The sequence below is a fragment of the Mesoplodon mirus genome (assembly GCF_964341445.2).
Source record: "Mesoplodon mirus genome assembly, contig: HAP1_SCAFFOLD_2431, whole genome shotgun sequence".
NCBI classification, from domain to species: Eukaryota; Metazoa; Chordata; class Mammalia; order Artiodactyla; family Ziphiidae; genus Mesoplodon; species Mesoplodon mirus.
In genome coordinates, this window is record NW_028294266.1 from 1,025 (window position 1) to 7,886 (window position 6,862).

The 6,862-nt window shown below is 41.3% G+C and overlaps 1 long non-coding RNA gene across 1 annotated transcript; it reads left to right on the forward strand.

Annotated features, from left to right (window-relative positions):
* The first annotated feature begins 304 nt into the window (after positions 1-304).
* LOC309798256 lies at positions 305-6,565 on the forward strand. Its single transcript, XR_014293034.1, has 3 exons — positions 305-363; positions 5,206-5,259; positions 6,205-6,565. It is a non-coding gene; the product is annotated as an uncharacterized lncRNA (long non-coding RNA).
* The last annotated feature ends 297 nt before the right edge of the window (positions 6,566-6,862 follow it).

Genomic DNA, 6,862 nt, shown 5'->3' on the forward strand with positions numbered 1-6,862 from the left:
GTCAGTGCATATATCTTAATTAGTAAAAAATGGTGCATTCACACTGCTCTATTTAAGTAAACCATCATTGCCGTGTACCTCGCGTAATCTCTCTTCCACTAAATCATGTAGCAGTGGTGGAATCATGGTAGGAGCTGTCTTTTATAGTTGCCGCAATAACATTGCGCAATATATTTGTAGTTTAGGCTGGATTCGCTGTGGCAGAAATGCTTTGGTAGGTTAAGTTTCAAGTGTTTCTGTAAAGGCTGTCTTCCTGATTTATTTTCAAGGCTAACATATTCTGTTCAGGATAAAACTACAGATATGAATAAGACAATTGTTCCTGACAATGAAATGGTTTCAAAGGTTTCTGCCACATTGACGGTTGTTCTTTGACTTTATTTTGCTATCGTTCTATTTAGCATGATTCATTTTCCTTTCAGCTCTTTATTTTGCTCGCCCACCCACTACTTTTTTATTGCTCTTCTCCATATATTTAATCTATACAGCTTCCCGATGCAGACGTTATATCACGCGTCGCCTGAGAAGCTTATTTTGTACAAATTAAAGTTTGCAAAATTTTTTTTGCAAACGGGTTAGTTCTTTTCGCGACGGAACTGTTCTAAGAAGAAGGAAACTAAGAGTACCAGCTTATTATTATGATTCCATATGTTTTATCATTGAAGACATTAGAGATACTCGACTCTATCGTAACAACTCGTATAACCTAAACGTTTTGCCATCAACTTTTGAACCTTTTGGTATACCATTTATATATATACTTGTGGAGTTTGTATATATGTATATATACATACAAACAAACATATATACAAACATATATACATATAACATTTATATATTTATAATATATATACATATATATAACCTCAGGAGGGGCTGGTGTAGAGCAGTGATTAGAGGTGAATTTGCAATATGCACTGTATCGAACAAAGGTTCGATCCCTTCATCTAAGGTCACCATGCCTTCATCTCTCCGTGGATGACGAGTTGGTTAAAACTTGTTTGGAAGGATAAAAGCACTAACTTGAAACATCATTGGGCCACCTTTGGCTAGTGTATAGGCCAGATACGCATTCAATCATTCCTATGATGGTTGATGGAATCGACCACATGCCACTTCCTTCATGGTCTAATCAAAGCCGAATAGATAATCCTTTACCTAAGGAGCTTCTACTCACCAATTTGAAAACTCTTTGAGCTTGTGCAATCTTTCCAGCGTCCTAGAGAGGTTTTCAAACAGGAAATTTTCTCTACTGAAGCAAAGTTAGCAATTCGCATATTGTTTAGAAGACATTTTAAAAGTCTCCAGTTCTACTTTCATTGTAAGCTAAGTAAGACAGATTTTCAAATTTATCTCTTGATGGGATTTGGGATTCAAGAGGATGGAATACATAAGCGAAGTTTGGAATTCCTCTTAGTAGTGTTAACAGTTGTTATGTGAAGGCACAGTCTAATAAATATGTTCATCTCTTCAAAAGATGTTGGTACCCTCGATTCTGATTCGTCGCCTGCCCAAGCCATTTTACTTTCACAACGAGATATTAGAAGTACTCCAAAAATTCTTAAAGTTCTGTTCATTCGCCCAGAAGCTGCAGTCCATTGCAAAATCTGTTCTCGATAATCCAAGTGTCGTGATGCATCAAATTGCTCCACCACTGAAGTCATCTTTGTCCTTCTATGTACCTCTCTTTACTTTCTTCGCATATGAGAAACACTGGATGTTTCTGTGGCTTATGAATTGTATTTTTTACACTCGTTGAACAATTCGAAAAAGTTCAGTTCTCTTCGGCCGACATAACACAAGCGTTTATTTGAACATACAATTTAACATCCAGTTCAACTGTATCACCTGTATTCCCGTTGATCTTCGATTGAATCAAGCGGGCGCCAGTAATTCCTCCATCTGTCCCTGTCGCGTGCAAGAGTGGTCCAAAGGGTTCTGCTCGCTCTAGGGACACGTTGAGCATCATACCATTCGTTCAGCGTGTTTGTAAAGAACTCTGAAGAATCGGGTCGGTGGTCTTCCTGTTGTGCGCTTGACATCCCGAGGAATCCAATCCGTGGCGGCTCTTGTCCATCGGTTGCCATTTCGTCGCATCACGTGCCCGGCCCACCTTATTTTTGACATTTTGGCGTAAAGGACGGCGTCTCTAATTTTCGATCGTTGACGTAGGTCCGAGCTTCGTATTCCCTCTCTCACTTGCGTGACACGCGACACTCCTAGCATCGCCCTTTCGCTGAGTGTTCTTTCATCCTGCCTACGTAGCGATCAGGTCTCTGATGCGTATGTTAATGCAGGAAGCATCGTTGAGTCAAAAGTGTGGGCACGGAGTCGAGTGTTCTTCATCCTCCTTCACTACATCCTCGATGCTCTTAAAAGCTCCCTAAGCTGCTCTCTTCCTCCTGCTCAGCTATGGAGCTACGTCATTCATCATGTTGAGTTCTCGAGTTCTTCTAGGTACACATAACTGTTGCATTCGGAGATATTTGTTCCGTTGAGCTTAAATGGGGCCTTTGAGACCGATCCGTTTTCATGAATACCGTTTTCGTCATGTATAGTCGAAGACCAATACTTCCACATACTCGGTCAATGTCGGCAAGCATTCGTTCCGCCTGACTGATGTTTGATGTTATAAGGACGATATCATCAGCAAAGCGAAGATGGTGTAGTTGCCGACCATCATTTTTCACTCTTTCATTGTCCTATTCCAATTTTCGCATAACGGCTTCGAGGCTCGATGTGAAAAGTTTTGGCGACATTGTGTCGCCTTGTCGAACACCCCTCTTTACGTTCATTTTAATTGCGTTGTAAAATGGCGATACGGTATTCTATTCGTGAAATTCTTCTATAGCTCACGAAGGAGTGGTGTTTGGGTAGCGACGCCCTGGTTTCCCAGAGCTTCTATAACCGCTTCTGTCTCAACGGAGTCAAAGGCTTTCCTCAAGTCGATGAAGTGAGACAGAGCGGTCTTTTATACTCTCGTGATAGTTCGATGAGCCTCGTTATTGTGTGTATGTGGTCTATCGTACTGAATCCTTTTCGGAACCCTGCTTCCTCGCATGGCTGTACCTCGTCCAATGTTCTGTCCATCCTGTTGAGAATGACTCTAGTAAAGAGTTTATTTACGACGGACAGCAGGCAGATTGGGCGATAGTTGCCAATGTCGTGGAGGTCTCCCTTTTTCTACAACAACACGGTTTTGCTGGTCTTCCATTGTTTGGAAGCTTGCATTCTGACAGGTAGCCTGTGAAGAGACGAGCCAGTGCATTTGCACACCCAAATCGGTTATGCAAAATCTTCGGTTTACTATGATGTGGTCTATTTCACTATGGTACTCTCCATTGGGGGATTCCCACGTCCAGCGTTGAGAGAGGGGCTTTTGGAACTGTGAGTTACCATGGATTGTCTTGGTCGTCATGATAAACTCGGATAGCCTCTCTCCCTGTTCGGTCCAATCTTAGCGTTGAAGTCGCCAATTATGACTTTGAAGGAGGTATGATCTTCTCTGTAGAACTTCTCCAAGTCCATATAAAACGCTTCGACCTCATCTTCGTCGTAGCTTGAGGTAGCTGCGTAGACGACGTAGATAATTAGAGCCGGCATAGGCCCACATCTCTTCAACCTAACCGTCCGATTCGGGTTGTTAGTTGTTTAAACGATTCGATGTTCATGGCCAAACTCGTGTTGACGAGGACACCAACGCCTCCAACTCCTCTATTGTCGCATGTTCCAAGGAAGAGTTCTTTTCCAGGATCATAAACGGCGTTAAAGGATGTCTCCTCGTCTCAGCCAGTCCGATGTCGTCGTATCTGATCTTTCTGGCCTGCATCAGCAAGTCCTCAACAGCGGACTCAGATGCAAGCGATCTTGCGTTGTAGGTACAGATCGTCACCTTAGTCCTATCACATTTAGGTAGCCCAGATAGCCCTGAGATTGTAGCAGCCTCTCCGTACTCGTCCTACCCAACGCTGCCTTATCGGGGGCTCTTTCGTGGTCAGGGGAATGACTCTCATTTATTTTACTCTGTTTGGCATCTTTTGTACCCACGGGGTAGCTTGCCGGGCTCTAACCATGGGACTGAATATACTAATAAGTAGCTTGCCAGTCTTTCCCAGAGTTCATTGGAGTTGAGTGGACAGGACTCCTAACCGCCTCCCATGTACTTCCTAGTCACTTGCTTGCAGGCTTTTGGCCGAATTGACTTGTAGAATACAATTTGCACTGCCAGATCTGCGCAGCAGAAAAAGAGTGTTCATCCCTTTGATCCACCTGCTGCTCTGGGAAGCACAAGGTCGCTTTTGGTTCGCGTTTGACCCCCTATCCGCCACCTGGGGACGCGCCACGTAGCCTCACGACTAACCGGCTCGAGATCCATCAGTGAGGAAAAACCTCAGTGAGTGGAAATCCGTGGAACATCCAGTTATTACCAGCAATTGGTTGTTTTTCATTTGAAATCTCTTTTAAGAATCATAGTTGTAGTACTGAATTTATAAGAGGGTAGAGTTTTTGGCGTTGGTCAATAACTTTGGGATTTACAATCTATTACGCTGAGCCTCGAACAGGTAAAATATTTGCCCTATACGATCTTGCGTGGCCTACCGATGTTTCCAGGTAATGTTTTTTTTTGGAACCACTTTCCTGATCTCAAAGGATGGAGAGTTCGGTTTGTTTGGAGCGCGAGATCGAGCCAAGCCTCGTTTATTATAGGGTTCCTAGGCGATAAATACTTTTCTTTAAAGTGGATAGTTGTAAATGTTGTATAAAATTGGAGAAATATACTACATGTGTTGCAAAATCGACCGCCAAAGGCGACAGCAACGCATTTCAATAGAAACATGGAAAACTAAATAGATAAGCCAAATTGTAGAGCCGAATACACAAATAAGGGGCGGGCTATTGCGAAACTACAGTGAAAATCATGAGTCACATATTATTCGTTGCGTGAGAGATGAGAAATTATACGTTGTTCCATGGGCTTGACACAAAATTTAGACGTTGTACACGTTGTCTTAGGTGGGTTAAAAAAGAGATTAGATCAAGACGAACTGGAAATATATCTGGCTAAAAATTCACCTCTCAAAATGCTTTACATGGTGAAGACTCTACTCCGAAGCGAATGGTACCGCCAACATTCATTTGAATATTATTTCCTTCTCGGTTTCTCTTTGATTTTCTTTTTTTTATTTCCTAATGTATACATTTTAGAAAATGGATCATGGTGCTGCTTGTAATCAAGGGAAGGTTTCATGCGAGGGAGAGGTGCGTTGTGAGGCGGTTTTTTTGCTTTTATGATTTTTAATAGTTCCTCTTTCTCTTACAATATTCGTTCCTGGTGGTGATCCTTTTCGAGCATCGCGACGTTTGCGTGTGTTATTCTATAAAATACAAACGTACAAATCTTTTGAAGTTGCAACTACAACTGGGTGGCTTAAGCCACAATCATTATTGTCAGCCATCCCAATGTTCACCTTAAAGCTCTCTACATCTTATTCTGTCTCTCTGATATCTTTCTGGGCCATTTATAATGAATAGAAGAATGATTGTAAAGTTGCATTCAAACCCCGTATACAATCCATTTTCCATCCTTGGATTAGGGTTATAAGGCTACGAAATCAATAAAGGGAAAGCTAGGCAAGTAGGATCTAATTAGCAAGCACTCTATGTATAATAAGTAAACAATTAGTATTTGTGTATAAATTTTTGTGTTCGCTCTCATCAACTTCCGTGCTGTTGTTTGCTTGTTTATTAGCTATTCAAGCTGTTTTTCATACATATTTTGCTAATTGTACGCATATCTCTATGATGACACTTCACTCCGTTAGCTGCATAGTACTATATGTTGCGTCCTATTGCTGTTTGTGAGTAAATGTAAGCCAAAACCAACTATGTATTTTTTATGATCAGAGATATAATTCCTATATCTGTTGTGCTGGGATGGTTTGCACACAACATACATTAGTCATAATCATTCTTGATTCTGTGTATACTGGTTGATTCTATGATTGGGAAGAAGTGGTGAGACACTTCAGAGCTTGAAGAAGTAAGTCCACGTATACTCTTCAAATGTCGGTAAGGCAACTAATAGGTTTGCTAAGTTCCCCAGAGAGCGGCTCGTAGCTGTTTTTGGTCGTTATTCACTTCTTTCGTATGCCCCATACAACCTAATGACGTGCGAGTGAATGAAGTTGACGAATATATCTTTAGTTGAGCTCTCGACCGCATTCCTCTGCAAGATCATCTAGCTCTTTATCTACAAACGCTATGGTTCCATGCTTTTCACAACTGACTTCTAATCCGACGCGGAGGTTTTTTTTCACTTACCAATAAGAATTTTATGACAGCTTTATTTTCTGAAAATTGAGATTTAGGTCTGTGCTTTATATCCCTCAACTCGAAGTAGCGTTCGGTTTCGTAGCTATTGGAGATACAGCTGTTTCGAACGTTGATGTTACCAATCGTACAGATACCTCTCTTCAAATAAGGGCGAAGCTCAGTCATTCTGGACCACCTTTTACTGTACACTAGTTATTTTCTAAAATCTTTCCTATCACTATTCAATGCTCTAATGAAGAACGACCATATTGGTTGCAGCTCTTGGACAGCCAAATCTTACTTCTGGATGCACGTCGTACTGTTCCGCTTCGAATTGAATTTTCCCGTCTCAGAATGCTCGATTCTATACAAATCTTCTGATTGCGGTGGAGGGAGGAGGTGGACCTCAAGTGAACTATAGGGTATTCTTTTTTTTCTTATAAGCTTTTATTTATAGATAATGTTTCATTGTTTCTTTTCTTTTCTTAAATCTTTGTTGTGTAACTTCAATGGTGTTAATTTCATTTTTATGGTTACTTTCAGCTGAAAT